Source organism: Leptonychotes weddellii, chromosome 4, assembly GCF_054177405.1.
Source record: "Leptonychotes weddellii isolate Sample4059 chromosome 4, ASM5417740v2, whole genome shotgun sequence".
NCBI classification, from domain to species: Eukaryota; Metazoa; Chordata; class Mammalia; order Carnivora; family Phocidae; genus Leptonychotes; species Leptonychotes weddellii.
In genome coordinates, this window is record NC_138372.1 from 73707082 (window position 1) to 73724448 (window position 17367).

The window sequence follows — 17367 nt, forward strand, 5'->3', positions numbered from 1 at the left end:
TTTGAGGGGTAAGTGAGAGTGGGTGGGGGCCAGGTCAAAGAGATACCGTTTGCTGACTGATGCTACCCAATTGTACTGCCGGGCTGATGGGTCCAGGAAACGTGGTTTGTGGAAGACAAAATTAACAGTGGAAGAATAGGAAACACAGCTTAGATTATGCTCTAAACACTTTCCAGGGTGGCGTGTGTCCAGCGGGATTCTGTGCTAAGTGTGGGTTCTGACTCCGTTGAGCTGGTGGTGGTTGGGCAGGGGTGCTGCAATGTTGCGTTTCTGATGAGCTGCCAGATGATGTCAGTGCTGCTGGTCCTTAGGCCTCACTTTGAGTAGCAAGGCTCTAGTTAAAGAATATAAATGGCATGTAGGGAGATTTGGTGGAAATCTTTGATCGGAAGCCCGGGATAGTGGAAACATGAAGAGATTGTTTCTCATTTTGTAGTGCTGTAGGATACCCGACGTGTTTAACTTTGGAGTTAGTCTGAACTTCAGCTCTACCATTTAGTGGCTGTATGACCTTCGGGAGTTCTCTAACCCTGTCTGGCCTTGGTCTCATCCTCTGTAAAATGACAACCTCATAATACTTATCTCATAGGGGTTGCTAGTTATATTACTCAGTTTGAAGAATCTAGGTTAAATAAAGTGAAGTTGGTGTCTTTACTGCAGGACTTTTCAGGACCCTTAATTTGTAAAAGTGATGCTCCAAGAAGAAGATAGGATAAGTGACATTTCCTAAACTGATTTGACCACTGAATTTCTGATTTTCTTGGAGCATTTGGTGGGCCTCTGGGACCCCTGTTTTAGGAGAATTGATCTGGTGGCAGGCAGAAAGATGAGTTCATTTGGGGAAGGCTGTGGCTGGGGAAATTCTCCAGGACCCGAGTCTGGAGGGAAGGCGTGTGGCAAAATGTCCAGGTGTTGAGCCATTGAGGTGGTAGTGTGGGGTGGAGGGAAGAAGTGGTCAGGAAAAACCACTCTGAGGCTGAAGCAGGCTGGAGACTTGACAGAAATGAGGGCTAGGAAGAAGGAGGAGTCATGTAAGATTCTTTCCCACCTAGAGAGAAACAGAAGGCCAGGGGAGAGTGCCATGTGTTTAATTTTCCATCCTGATTTAAATTCGGCTGCTTGTTGCCCACAAACTGACAGCATGCCTCTTGAGTCTCTAGGGCATTTTACAGTAAAGCCACATATTTTCTGAAGCTGGGTCAAGATTGAGCATATGAAATTCCTCAAGTGTAAAATTCCACTTAACCCCATTAATGCTTATAACCCTGAGTAGGTATTGTTTATAATTCACTTCTAGTTAACCAGCAGATATTTACATTTGCCAAATCTCTTCAGTTCTATCTCAAACTAAGTTTATTTTAGGGGAGAAAATTAGCCTTCCTGTCAAAAAGCTGAGAAGAACCAGCCTCCCCCCAACCCACTCCTATGGTTTGCACATTTGGCTGTAACTCGTGTGTGTGTGTGTGTGTGTGTGTGAGAGAGAGAGAGATGGTATTCTGCATTTCATAATACTTAGGATAGTCAAACTTTCATTTATAAGAGCCTCTACAGTTTATCAAAGGTTTTGACATAATGATCTCATTTTATTCTGACAAACCATGAAATGGATATTATTTAGCACATCTGTTTTTTTCCCTTGCAAGGTGAAGAAAGTGGGGATGGTATATAGTTTCATAGGCCTATCGATAGATACTTTCCCTCCCCTGGGAATTTTCTACAACTTTTATACAGAGCTTTCATACCTGGTTGGTACTGAAAATACCAAAGCAATTATTTGAATTACAAGGATAAACCCATTTACGTGTAAGTGCAGTTACTGAACCATGCTCACAGTGTAAATGCAGCTAGAATCATGTTAGCCCCCTCAGTCCTGCTCCCAAATCAAACTGTTATACTGTAGCTTCATTTACAAACCTCCAACGCACACATACAAACACATGCTGATAATAAAGTCACACGAATCAGCATTCACTTTAGGGTTAAAAATTTTTTAATGGCCTTTGACTTTCTCTAAAGTAATTACCCTAGTTAATATTTTAGAATCACTTGATAAAAGTCCAAGATATAAATCTTTTTGAGTGGCCATTCAAGTGCACTCTAGGATGAATGTGAAGCTCTAAATTTGCTGCAGATAGGGGACTCTGTTCTGGCCACCACCTAGATTTTGATTAGTTAAAGTCTCCTATCCCACTCTACGACACTGGTTTAGAATTCAAGCTTTCAGATTCTGTTCAACAGTTAGCAGTAAAGGTTACCACTGGTGGCACATTGACTTTGTGTTGAATCTTCTGAACTCTTCTGTGAGGCCAAGATTTGTGTCCCATTTTCAGAAGAAGAAACGGTGGCTTGGAAAGACTAAGAGGAGGAGTTCATTTGCACCTACCCCACAGACTGCTTCTCCCACTCACTCGCCTGTGGGTCTGACAAATGCAGTTTGAGATCTTGTTTAGAGAGTTCATGTTACCTAGAAACTCGGAAATATTACAGAACATCCCATTGAACTTCCACTGTTTATAGTCTGTCTTTTGGTCTCATACAAAGGGAATGAGAAAAAAAAAATCAAGTGATGAATTATTAATGATAATTAAATCTTTTAGTTTTAATGAGGAAATTGGCTGTGGCTTTTGATCTGTAAACATAGTGGACGAATATTCACATTTAACAGCCAGGATGTGGAATTGAAGGAAACTGTCGCTGCTGAGGTGTCCTGCCCAGATCACCCCGGAGGCTGGTGAGCCCATCCTCCACTTTTGAGAATGGGCTTCTAATGCTTGCAGCATCCCCTTCCTGGGAGAAGTGCTGTCTACCTCACCCTGACGTCTCTCTCTCATCTCCGGGTTGGAGCCGATATTCAGTGTCTCGTAAGTGACGCAAATCCTTGTTTGCTCTGGACTGCCCCACTTTCTACATTTAATGCCAAATGTCCCGTGTCTCCGGAAACCCCTCAATCCAAGGCAAACCAGGGTGACCGGTCAGCCCCTTGTCCCAAGGGGCCCCCAACTCTGTGATATAGTGAGGGGGCCAGGGCCCAGCTGATCTCCAAGCATGACCCCTCACCCTCTCAGCCATGCGTGGGAAGTCACAATGAGAAGGTGGCTGCCTCTGAACCAGGAAGTGGCTTTCCACCACACGTCCCGTCTGCTGGCCTTGATCTGACACCTCCCGGCCTCCAGAAATGGGGGAAATAGATGTCTGTTGTTTAGAAGCCACCCAGCTTATGGTATTTTTGGTATTTTTGTTATGGCAGCCCAAACAAACATGCCAAACCAGTAACATTTTTATTTGAATTCTCTGCTGATGCTCAAGGGTGAAGTGAAAAATGGAGGTATGTGTCCATGTATTTTCAAACCTGGCTCGGTTTTATAATAATCTAATTAAACCATGGTTCCTGCTGAGGAGTATTCTGACTTGCAGAATATAATCTAAAATCTCTGCAGGTGGGTGCCTGGGTGGCTCAGTCGTTAAGTGTCTGCCTTCGGCTCAGGTCATGATCCCGGGGTCCTGGGATCGAGTCCCTGTCGGGCTCCCTGCTCAGCGGGGAGTCTGCTTCTCCCTCTCCCGCTCCCCCTGCTTGTGTTCCTGCTCTCACACTCTCTCTCTGTCAAATAAATATCTTTAAATATAAAATAAAAATCTTTAAATAAAATAAAATAAAATCTCTGCAGGTATGAGAGGGTGTGGCGTGTGTGTTTGGGTATGTGCTCTCACAGTTTGGCTCCTTTTGTCCTCCCCGTTCTGGAGATGAGCAGGGTAATTCTGGTAATGAGCTGGGGAGAACAAAGTGCCTGCAGCATTATGGAGGCAGCATGACAGGCTAACACCATGGCTGGGAATCATGTTTGCATTCAAACTCAGATCCTGGCTCTGCTGCATGATGATCCAGAGCTGCATGATCTTGGGGAAGTTGCTTAACTTTTTGGAACCTCTTGGCTCATCTGTAAAATGGGACTAAATGCAGTGTTTAGGTTTGTTGATAGTGAGTAACTCCATAAATATTTGCTGTGATGATTTTTCTCATGGTAGGATAGTTGACTGAATTAGTTTTAAGCCCAGTTTTGGAGTATTTTATGTAGATAACCTTACCAAGCACACCGCTACTTTCTCCACCTTATACTTACATAGGGCTTTTGTTTCTCATCAGGCTTTATATGAGGTATCTCATCTGAAGTTTATAGCCACTCTATAAAGTCATCAAAAAGGCATTTTAATCCCCTTGGTCAAGGCTACAGAGGTGACTTTCAGAAGTTCATATCTTCCACTCACTGGTGTTGCTTCCTAACATAAAATGGGCTTGTCTAATAGAAGGAATATTTCTTTTTCATCTGAGGACAATGAGTACAGCAATTTCTCAGGTTTTTCAGAACCTTCTGAACCCAAATTAATCCACACTATTCCTCTGAAAGGAACAAAGGCGAAAAATACATGCTCTCTTGTTCATAAGGATTGCCAGTGCTCTTTTTTTTTTTTAATTAAATGAGGATGGATACCTTCAGTCATCCACCCTCTTTTTAATTTCCTATGTTCAATTTGATTAAGATGTGTTTCTTGAAGATATGTGCTATCTGGTTCTTGTTGTATAAAAAGTTTAATATCTTTCCCCCTTTTATTGGACTAGTAAGGCATTTGACATTAAAAATAATAGCTTTGAATTTTCCTGTTGCTGTCTGCATTCAGTAGGGGGAATATTAAGAATAGATGGGAAAATTCCTTTTGTTCTTTTTCTGAAGGGTCCTTTCAAAGCATTATACTTAACATGATCTACTCTATAATCCACAGATGCATAGAATAAATAAAATAGAATGATAACATAAGTCCCTTAGTGTCTAATCCAGGAAATGAATGTCTGTTAAAGAAATATGGCTAGCAATCTTTTAAAAAGTCACTGAAAACTTATTTCTTCCCTTTGTGTTTAGCTGAAGTGAGCATGTGAATTTATTTTCAAGGAGGGGAATTGCAAGGGAACTTAAAAAAACAACATTCTGTTTTACTGTTTAAACCTCCCAAATTAGTACAATCTCTGAATTGTGTTTTATGCTCCAATACCAAGTCTTTGTCCAAGAACTTTGGACTTTGGACAAAGACTTGGTACTGGACAGAACTTCTACTATCTAGACACTGGGGGAAGGAAGAAGAATAAGCAAATAGGGTCCTGCACTAAAGTACACCAGGGTGCTGCTAAGAGTTCCAGCCATGCTGGAGTCAAATGCATTTGAGTAGAAACTCTCAGGTTGAGGCCAGTAGGTGGTGGGCTTTCAAACAAGAAGAGTGGTCCACTAAGTCTGCATGTTTTCATCCATATTGGCTCCATAATAGCTCCGTGGTTCTAAAGGACTTAGGGCTCCAAACAGAATAACAACCTCTGGGTTTAAATCTTGATTCCTTGGGGCACCTGGGTGGCTCAGTCGTGAAGTGTCTGCCTTCGGCTCAAGGTCCTGGGATCAAGCCCCACATTGGGCTCCCTGCTTAGCGGGGAGCCTGCTTCTCCCTCTCACACTCCCCCTGCTTGTGTTCCTCTCTTGCTGTGTCTCTCTCTGTCAAATAAATAAATAATATCTTTAAAAAAATAAATCTTGGTTTCTCTAGTACTAACTTTACCCTTTGTGCATCAATTTTTGTGATAGTCAGCTTCCGAGATCCCCTCCAAAGATTCCCACCTTCTCATACTGACACCCTCATGTAATCACCTCTCATATTTACCAGTTGGTCTGTGTCACTAATAAGCTATGACTAATAAAATATGCAGAGATGATTGTATGTCACTTCTGAGATTAGGTTATAGAATACCAAAACCTCCATCTTGGTGGCTCTTGCACTTTTAGAACACTTGTTCTGGGGGAAGCCAGCAGCTGTGTTGTGAGCTAACCTCACTCACATGGGAAAGACCTGAGGTCCTCTGCTTAAAGCCAAGTGAGTGAGCTTGGAAGTGGATCCTCTAGCCTCAGTCTTATTGGCAAGATGGGTATAATAGTAGTCCTAGTACCTGCCGAAGTACTAAGTGACACAGCATATATAAAAGGCCCAGAGTTAAATGTTCAATAAGTAGTGGTTGCTGTTATTACTAGCACCTTTGAGTTGACCAGTTGACTCTTCTCTCAGATCTAGAATAGCCTATATAACTGTTTAGTGCTGGGACTTTTGCTAGTGCCAATATTTGGACCTCCCTTTAGCAAATACTCGTCTTCTCTCTCTCAGCCAGCCCTGCCCTGCCTCATCACTGCTTCCAGGGGAAGGATAGGATTCAGCCAACTTATCAAATAGCGAGTGTTGAGTTGCTGCCTTGGTGTGTCCCAGACACTGGGTCCAATCAGCCTGGAAAATCAGAAAAAGAAGGATGCTTTGGAGTGAGAGTTTTGAAATTAACTTTTCTTTTTTCACAATTTTTTCCATTTTGACAGAAGACGGAGAATAAGTTGGACAATGGAAGGGATATGAGTGTTGAATGGAGTCGAGGAAGTGATTCTAAATTTATTTTTTAGTAAAAATGTAAGAAAGCTCTTTGACCCTTTTATACTTTATTTTAATTTGTTTTAGTGTGAGTTATCAGTATATAATTTATAATCCAGTGGTTATACAGTATTGATTTTCTTCTCCTAGAGAAGGAAAACGCAGCTACTCTCAAGTATTTATCAGAGAGGCACTCCTGCTCTTGTGGGAAAGTCTTCTTGGCTCTAACTTATCGCTCCAGGAATTGTATGAGAGGAAAGGGGCACCTACCTAGTTGGCCAGTATGGGAGAATCGATCTTGGCAATCAGTGGGAGAAACAGATGTCACATGTGGATGTCATAGACTCTTCTCACAGCCTGGTTCTTTTAGCATTCACAGCTGCGTATCCTATGGATGGGTCAATACCCTTTGATAGATGTGTTATTTTCCTCCATAGTTAAAGATTTTGGTCAAAAATGGTCTTTGCTATGAGGGATAGGGAAGATAAAATAACTTCTTTCATAGTGGGGTAAACTGATCCACTGAACAATTATGTTATTTATCTCAAGATAGATAAAACCAAAAGCCAAGTACTTAACTTCCACAGTAATCTACAAATTGATACTGTTTCATTGTTATCAGTGCTATTATTTTTAAATCAATGCAGCCAACATACAACAAATGCCATGGGTTGTGTAGATAGTAGATTTGTTTTTGTGAAGTGGCACCATTTTAAATTTATTTACTTCAATTAACTATATTCACATGAATCACTTAGATGTCTATGAATCTTTTTTTTTTTTTAAAGATTTTATTTATTTGACAGAGAGAGAGAGAGGGAACACAAGCAGGGGGAACAGCAGAGGGAGAGGGAGAAGCAGGCTCTCCGCTGAGCAAGGAGCCCGATGCGGGGCTTGATCCCAGGACCCCGGGATCATGACCTGAGCCGAAGGCAGACGCTTAACCGACTGAGCCACCCAGGCGCCCCTAGATGTCTATGAATCTTTTAATTCCCTTTAGTCACCAAATTTTTGGATACCAAAGGTTCACTGGAATTGTCTATAGGTAAAAGAGAGCAGCAGATTTATCAAGGCTAGACCTAGAGGGAAGAGATGTAAAATAGTAATCTGAGGAAGCAGGGTGGTTCTCTAACCTTTGTGTGGAACTGTTGATGAACCGAGGGCTTGATTGCTTGTTCTTGGCACAGTCTCAGCTATGTTTCAGTACAGCCTGAAGCCTCCTGTTTCCTTTCTCTTTTTCTGAGTCACTGCCCAGTTATTAGCAAGGAAATATTTGCCCTGGGGCCTTGGGCAAACAGGGATGAGTATGAACCTTTCACTTGTGTTAAGCAGAGAACTGTAAATTGTTCTTAAATCATGCTGTGCTATAGCATATTGATTTGCTAACTTTAAGTTGAACATTATTTGAGAAACGGTTCTTGTTCTGTTTCTATCAATATATTTCCAGGTTATTCTAATTAATCAATTCTTTCATTTAATGCAGTGGGCCACACTTTTCCAAGCATATTTGCATATAATGCTTGACTGAATCTCACATAACATCTCTGTCTATATAGGTATGCATGTACCTTAGGATATTTCTGAAAGGTCCTCTGTCATTGTGATGATGCATTTAAATTTCTTGTTGGGGACTTTCACGTGAAATGATCTGGCAAACAGGCTTGTATTCTCAAATAAATTGCCAAGACTGCTACCTCAAGTGGTTCCTAGACAGGGCAGCTATAGGGCAAATGTGCTTTATAGAATAACTAGCAACTTCTAGAAATAACTGATGAAATAACTGAAATAAAATCAGAAGTGGAAGAGAAGACATTGCAACTGACACCACAGAAATACGAAGGATCATAAGAGAGTATTATGAACAGTTATACACCAGCAAATTGGACAACCTGTAAGAAATGGATAGATTCCTAGGAACATACAACCTACCAAGACTGAATTATGAATAAATAGAAAATCTGAACAGACCAATGACTAGTAAGGAGCTTACATGAATAATCAAAACCGTCCCAACAAAGTCCAGAACCAAATGGCCTCATTGGCAAAATCTTACAAAATTTTAAAGAAGAATTATTTGCAATATTTCTCAAACTTCCAAAAAATAGAAGAGGAGGGAGTCCCAAACTCAATTTAGAAGGCCAGCATTACCTTGATATTGAAACCAGACAAAGGCACTACAAGAAAAAAAAAAATACAGGCCAATATCCGTGATGAACACAGATTCAAAAATCCTCAGCAAAATATTAGCAAACTGAACTCCACAATACATTAAAAGGATCACACATCATGATAAGTGGGATTTATTCCAGAGATGCAAAGATGGTCCAATATCCACAAATCAGTTAGTCTGGTACACCACATTAACAAAATGAAGGATAAAAATCATATGATTATGTCGATAGATGTAGAAAAGCATTGGACAAAAATCAACATCCTTTCATGATAAAAACCCTCATCATGATAAAAACTCTCAACAAAGTGGGTATAGAGAGAACATACCTCGACATAATAAAGGATGTAACATACTTTATTATGTATGTAACAAGCCCACAGCTAACATCATACTCAGTGGTGAAAAATTGAAAGCCTTTCCTCTAATATCAGGAGCAAGACAAGGTTGTCAACTCTTGCCACTTTTATTTAACATAGAACTGAAAATCCTAGCCAGAGCTATTAGACAAGAAATAGAGCATCCAGATTGGAAAAGAAGAAATAAAGTTGACTCTATTTGTAGATGGTACAATATTAAATATAGAAAACCTGAAGGACTCTGCCAAAAACAAAACAAAACAAAACAAAACTGTTAAGAACCAAACAAATGCAGTAAAGTTGCAGGATATGAAATCAGTACACAAATCAGTTGCATTTCCATACACTGACAACAAACTATAAAAAAGAGAAAGTAAGTAAATAATACCATTTACAATTGCATTAAAAAGAATAAAATACCTAGGAATAAATTTAACCAAGGAGATAACTGACCTGTATACTGAAAACTGAAAGACATTGATGAATGAAATTGAAGAAGACATGAATAAATGGAAAAATAATATGTGCTCATGGATTGGAATAATTAATATTGTTAAAGTGTCCATACTACTTAAAGCAACCTATAGATTTAATGCAATCCTTATTAAAATTCCAATGGCATTTTTCACAGTTCTAAAATATTTATGGAACCACAAAAGATCCCAAATAGCCAAAGCAATCTTGAGAACGAACAAAGCTGGAGGCATCACATGTCCTGATTTCAAACTATATTACAAAATTATGGTAATCAAAACAGTGTGGTACTGACATAAAAATAGACACTTAGATCAATGGAACAGAATAGAGAGCCCAGAAATAAACTCATGCATCTATGGTCAATTAATTTATTATCAAGGTGCCAAGAATATACAATGGGAAAAGGATAGTCTCTTCAATAAATGGAGTTGGGAAAACTGGACAGCCATATGCAAAAATATTGGACCACTATCTTATACTGTATACAAAAATCAACTCAAAATGGTTTACAGATTTGAAGATAAGACCTGAAATAATAGATCTCCTAGAAGAAAACATAGGGGTTAAGCTCCTTAGCATTGTCTGCTTTAAAAAAATTGATTAATAGAATCTCTTTAATTACTGTGGATATGAAACTTTTATTGGTTAAATGTGTTGCAAAAATCTCTTATTACTTGTCTATTCACTTTTGTAATGGTGTATTTGATAACAAAGTTCTTAATTTTAAGCGGTCAAATTTAACATTTTTTATGGTTAATGACTTTTGTATCTTACTTAAGGAGTATTTATCTACCTGAAGGTCATGGAGATATTCTTTACTTTTTCCTTCTATTATTTTGCCTTTTCATTTTTACCTCTATTATAAATCTAGAATTTTTTTTGTGTGTATGGTATATAGTAGGGCTTAAGTATTTCCAAAGTGGATTTTAGTTGACCCAGTGTAATTTACTAAAAAGAATATACTTATCCTACTGTGCCTTTGGTACCAAACTTGGTTGTAAATTAGGTGACCTTATATGTATGGTTAGATTTCTAGACTCTCTGTTCTGTTCCATTACTCTGTTTTTCTATTTTTGTGCCAATACCACACTGTCTTAGTGTAGCCTTAAGAATAAGTCCTGGTATCTGGGAGAACAGGTACTCCTAACTTTTCTTCTCTCCTTTTTTTTTTTTTTTTGAAGATTTCATTTAGTTATTTGACAGAGAGAGAGAAGGAGGACAAGCAGGGGGAGTGGCAGGCAGAGGCAGAGGGAGAAGCAGTCTTCCCGCTGAGCAAGGAGACCAATGCATAACTTGATCCCAGAACCCTAGGATCATGACCTGAGCTGAGGGCAGATGCTTAACCGACTGAGTCACCCAGGAGTCCCTTTACTGTCAGCTTTAATAAGATTAAGGAAGTTCCCTTCTTTGTCTAAGAATTTTTTTTAAAGATTTTATTTATTTGAGAGAGAGAGAGAGATTGAGAGAGCACGAGTTGAGGGAGGGAGGCAAAGGGAGAAGCAGACTCCCTGCTGAGCAGGGAGCCCGACATGGGACTTGATCCCAGGACCCTGAGATCATGACCTGAGCCAAAGGCACACCCAGCCACCCAGATGCCCCAAAGACCTATTTAAGAATAATTATGAATGGATGTTAAATTTTATAAAATATTTTTCTGCATCTATCAAGTAATCTTATAATTTTCTCCTTTATTTCATTAATTTGGTTAATCACATTATTTTACATATATTGTAAACAGCATATACTTAAAAAAAAATTTAGTCTGACTACTTTGTTCTTCAATTGGAACATTTAGTCCCTTAACATATGATGTAATTTTCCAATATACTAAATTTTCTTTCTTTTCTTTTTTAGAGAGAGAGAGAGCATACGTGCATGAGCAGGGGGAGGGGCAGAGGGAGAGGGAGAGAGAGAATCTTAAGCAGGCTCCATGGAGGAAAATATGACAATGCAAAATGTTCATCCCTGTGGTAATTTCCCCACTGGGGGCTGTGAGGAAAGCCATGAGAAATCTCTTAAAAAGGAATCTTGATATTGTTCCTGGGGGACATATATGTGTACATTGCATGTGGTCTAAACAAAAAGAAAATTGATTAGGTCACACACCTGGAAGTGGAGAGGTAGGGGAGGGATTTCAATGTTATTAATTGATGACCTGATAAAATCCATATTCTCTCTGCATCTCTGCTCTTTTGTCCTGTGCTGGCTTCACCCTGGGGCAGGAGCTCCTTGTGGTTACAGAACATAGTACTTGGGCTACACGCTTTGTCTTTCCCATCCGACTGTGTGTGTGTGTGTGTGTGTGTGAGAGAGAGAGAGAGAGAGAGAGAGAAAGGGAGAGAAAGAGCGCACCTCTTCTGCAGCCATTTAACAAAAGGCCTTTTCTTTCCTTTTAGTTGGGTTGGACTAAATTGAGTCACATGCCCATGTCTGAACCAATAATTCCCTCTGGCCTTTATTCAAATATCATCTTCTCCGTCAGACCTTCCCTGACCATTCTGTCTAAAAGCACAAACCAACTTTGCAGCTTCATCTCTGTCTAACTCACTTATTATCATCTAATAGCTATGCCTTTTACTTAGCTTTTCCTTTGTTTGCTTATTGTTCATAATCTCCATAAGTGCAGAGATTTTGTATATTCTATTTCCTGTGGTATCTCCTTTGTCTAGGATAGTATATGACTTAGAAATCATCTAATAAATATTTTTTGATTGAATTAGTAAATGAATGTGGCCAGGGGGATTTCAAAGGACTGTTGGCTTTGGCCTTTTTCTCTTTTTAACAGCTTAATTGAAATATGATTCCTGTATCATACAATTCACCCATCGGAAGGGAACAATTCAATGGCATTTAGTATATTCACAGAGTTGTGCATCCATCACCACAATCACTTTTGGAACATTTTCATTACCCCCCATAGAGACTCCTATTCCTTTAGCCATTATTCCCCACCTCCTTCATTCCCCTCAGTCCTAGGTAGCCACAAATCTACCCTGTCTCTCTAGATTTGCCTATTCTGGATATTTCATGTACATGGAATCATACAGTATGTGGTCCTCTGTGACCAGAGCCTTTCACTTAGCATGTTTTTAGATTTCATCCATGTTGTGGCCAATATCAGTATTTTTTTTCTTTTTGTTGCTGAATAACATTCCAGAGCATGGATATATTGCATTTTACTTATTCATCTATCAGTTGATGGACTAGCCTTGGTTCTTAAACCAGTCACTATGAAGGGGGATGGGTTTGCCGTGATTGATTTATGACAATCCCAGCCCCTCTTCCTTGTCTCAGTGCTTCCAACCAAAGCGCTGCCTCACATAAGGGGAGGGACATAATGGATGTTAGCGGTCAGCCATCAGCAGATCAGTATCGTGTCATAGAAAGGTTCTTCTTTTTTCCTTCTATCTTTGCATTGTCATATTTTCCTCCTTCCAGTCATTATTATTGTTTTATATTGGAGGGTCAATGGCTTGTGGCATCAAAACCATAATAAGACAAAAGGTAAGCTAGCAACAGAGTGAATCATATTAGCTCTGCCTTCAGTTTAATTTCTTCTTAAAAAAATCTCTCATTTTTCAATGGACACTGAGGTGTTACTCTGGAGGACTGCAATAAAAAATATCACCATTCACCTAGGATGTAAAATATTTTCCCAAGGCAGTCTCTTCTTAATTTCCTGTGTTCTGTCTGTTGGAAGGCTCACTGGTGCAAAGCCAATATGAGCTATGCTATATTTCAAACAAATGCCTTTTTGTTCTGGAGGACTGGGTATTCTTTTTTCTTTTCCAAGTAATTAACCCAGTCAGGAAAAATATCAAAAGTCATTTTGTCCATTTTTGTTTCCCTTTTCCTCTCTGGTCGAGGTTGGAACATTCTTCTCATCAAGAATATTTCCAAAGACAACTTTGTGTAGCCAGTGAGGACATTGTCCACACTTTTTAATTCAGTGGCAGAGGCTTTGGGAAAACAGCATGCTACTTGTAGTCCAAGCAAAAAGGTGTAAATGGTTTTATTGAAAATCAATATGCTCTTGTGAAGTGCTGCTCATTTCTGAGTTCTTCACCATTTGTCGTTTTGCACCGATGAGAGTTGGAAGGAGGTTTACAGCTGTGGGTCTCCGAGTTTGAGGTTTTATTTTTTTTCCCTGTGTTTTCTACCATGAACATAAGGTTAAAGGATCATTTAGTGTTTTATTTGTTTGCTCTTTGGAAGAAGAGATGTGTGGCTTTTTTTTCCTCTTTGATAACTGGTGTTGAATTCCCTCCCACTAAAGGATAGAGCTATCATTCACAATGTGGTCTCCTAAGTGAGGTCAAATTTGGGCAGACTTTGGAAGGGTGTTTGGGGTTTCTCAAAAATTCCCTCAGGATGCTGTAGAAACTCTCCTTAATCCCAGAGAATGAGAAGGTGAGACATCGGGGTGTTGAGTTCAGTCAGTGTAGGAAGGCAAATGTCTTGATACTCTGTAATGAGTGCTCAGTGCCTAAATTAGGTCTAGTTCTGACCATTATTGTAAGAACACAAATTGGTTTTAATTGGTCACAGTTTTGGTGAAAGATTAGCTGTGGGATTAGATTTATCAAAATTTATGTGCTAGGTGCTGTTAATATGGCAGCATCAGAGGAAGATCAGGGTCATTTGTAATGACTTCATTTGATTTGTACAGATTTCGAGGAATTACAACATTTTCCCTGTGCTGAGAAACTAGATATTTCCTCATAAATTTCCATCGACCCTTTAAAAAGTTTAACCTTCATTTTAAGCCTAGAGATAACATAAATCTGAACAGTGAGGTATGGGGTGATGGTAGCTGTGTCACAGCAAGGTCTTAATGAAATAGAGCCTAAGAGGGGGCCATAGGAGAGAGAGGACTGGGAAGTATGCCCTTGGAGAATTTCTTAATGAATCAATGTCTAAGGGTCACTTCATTTATTTATTTATTTGGCGCCTTGCAAATACATGGTATTCAATGCATTTTGTTGACCTGAACTGAATGGGATCTACAGAGAGAATGATAGGTGACCCCAAATAATTTTAACTCTTGATTGAGAACAAAGTGTTTTACTTTTTAGTGTTTTGAGCCAGGAAGGGGGGTGAGGACAAGCTCAGGGGTAGTTAAATAGTCTTATTTCTTAGCTTCACATTTTTTCCCTGTAAAATTCCTACCTACACCTAAGCAAATAATACTCATCTTTGGCCTCATTTACCACATCCTTTCCCCAGACTGGTGCCTTCGTTTCTTTTCAGTAACTTCTGATCCTGTCCTGAGACCTTTAAGCAATCCCAACAAGGCTTGATAAGTCCCTAGAGAGGGGCTCTTACGACAAAGTATTATTAATATTCCATACTGTAACTTAAACATTGCCTGCTGTACAATTTGATTACTAGTTAATTAGGATTCTGTTTAATTTGATCAGAACCTCTGGAATTAAATCACTTTATATTAAAAAAATTATAAAACTTGATTGTTCTACGAAAAGATTATTAGAATGCCAATCAGTTGGTTAGAAAAAATTGTCATCAAATAGTAAGACTAATTTTATAAACGAATTGGAAAACAGCCAGAAAAGCCAGCCTAAGCTTGTTCTCAAAGTGTGCCTCCAGGGAACTGAGAGCTGGCAAAAATCTTCCTAACAGCTCTATGGGTTGACCTCTTGTAGCTCAGATGTTTGTAATAAAACAGTGGCTACAAGTTTGTCATTGCATGGTTTGAAAAATTTACTTGTGATATTTAGTAAAAAGCCTAGGCGTCACCATCATTGTTTTGACTCATTCAATGATATTATTCATTTACTTACTTGTATGTGCTAACCTTTATTTATCTTTGATGATTCTTCAGGTGACATAAACGATATCACTCCTGAAAGGTGTTTGGGAATATATTGTGCAAAGTTGAATCATTTATCTGGTAGTATTTGGGCCACCAGATCATACATTTCTTTTCTTCTTGTATGTGCTACTGTTTGTCAGATTGTAGGTGAGAGTTGATGCCATTTATTTAAAGTGTATTGAGAGGAAATGGCCTTGCAGGCAACGGTTAGCAAGGTTTTAAAATAGTTTCCTGGGACATTGGACTCACCTCAGTCTGGCCTGACCAGGTTAGAAAAGGCAAAAGGATGGCTAGCACTGGCCAGCAGCTTTGCTTGCCCCAGGCACTCATAACTGGACGTCTCCATGTTGAGGTGACGTAATTGTGAATTAACCTTTTGTTTCCACAAGATATGATAATTTGGGGACATTTAAATACATAGTACATGCTATTAAATAAATGAGGAATACCATATGGAGTTTTAAAAAAATAATGAAGAAACTTCTAACTACTCAATAGTTTGAGCATGTGATCTAATATGCTATGTTCAGTTGCCTTATGGAATTTTACAGTTCGCCAGTTTTGCTTATTCTCTACTGTATTGTGTTTTTGTTTGTTTGATTGGTTAGTTGTTCTTATAAACAAACCTTTTATCTCAGATAAAGGCCCCTATTAATCTAACTTTCTTTCAGACAGATATTTTTATATTGCTTCAGTTCTCTCGGCAAAACCTGATAGGTTCCCCCCACCTCTCAAAAACGATGTTTTGTTTCCTTTGTTATTTTTTGCCAAAATTTCACTTAAGGAAAAGAAAAATGAAGTAGATATTTTTTCACAGATGTAAAACGAGATCTTGGAAATTCTATAGTTCATTATTCTTAAGAAATATCGTTACTAGAATGTGTAATATTATGGCTTTTGGGGAGATTGTATCTGTCCCACTGGTCAGGTCCTGGAGATTACAAGAAAAAACACTCACTTACTGCCTCAGTAGAGGAAGATTACTGGAAGGATATATCAAGAACTTGAGTATAAAAAAAGTTCTCTCCTGTATCAATTTTCCTGGACTCTGTAATATGCAGTTTCTTAAATAATAATAATATATCAGTAACAATGATAAAATGTTAATAGCTAACATTTATTGAAAAGTTACTAGGTGGCACAGACATTACAGGGATTACATAATTAAATCTTCAAAGTGGCTCTGTAAGTTAGGTATATTATCTTCATTTTACAGAGGAAATGGTGACTTGGAGAAGTTAAATAATTGTCTAAGGTCAAATTACTTTTAAGTGGGAATGGGACTCCAGATAGAATCCAGACCTTCAGCTATATTGTGTGTTGGGTACATATACATTTTTAAATGGTTAAAATCACATCTCCTGGCTCAAAAACCTACAAGTAAAGATCCCTTTTTCCATCCTTACCTCTTCTGTGACTCCCAACCCCTCCAAACTGGTTAAGTCCTCTTACTAGTTTCTTTATAGTCACCTGGAGTTTTCTTAATGCACATATGAACAAATATAGGAGTATATATTCCCTCACTCTTTAAAACACAAATTGTAGCACTTATATACACTAGACTGTGCGTGCTTGTCTGTATCTTGTAGAGCCTGGCCCTTAACTCCCTTATTCCACCTTTCATAGACCATCTTTGAACTGTTTAACTCTGTATAGACCAACCACCCTAGTTGGGTGGTTTAAGCACATTCAAAAGTGGAAAGCCTGGTAGGGCAGAGTTTATGCCAGCCTTCTCAAAAGTGGCTGCCCCTCCTAATGTCCAGTCCATATATGATTATCTTACAATGCATAAACTGAATCCTCCAATGAGGCTGAGTCTGGCTCCATCTAGCATGGGTGAGGAGCAGTGAGTTGGAAACGCTGCTCAAAAATTAAATGCAAATGAGGTAGGTGCAGACTTCCTTGGATATATCAAGAACTTGAGTATAAAAAAAGGTGTCCGTATGTCCTTTTAAGGATTTAAAGATATATATATTTTTTATACTAAAGATATATATATCTTTTTATACTAAAGATATATATATCTTTATGTATATATATGTGTATATATATATAAATCTATTTTTTAGAGAAGTTTTAAGTTC

At 38.8% G+C, this 17367-nt stretch overlaps 1 long non-coding RNA gene across 1 annotated transcript in view; it reads left to right on the forward strand.

The window, feature by feature from the left end:
• The first annotated feature begins 3111 nt into the window (after window positions 1-3111).
• LOC145721325 (uncharacterized) overlaps window positions 3112-17367 on the forward strand; it is a 60382-nt gene continuing 46126 nt past the window's right edge. Inside the window, exon 1 of the long non-coding RNA XR_014145004.1 lies at window positions 3112-3325. This is a non-coding gene — a long non-coding RNA (uncharacterized LOC145721325). The remainder of the gene's footprint in view (window positions 3326-17367) is intronic.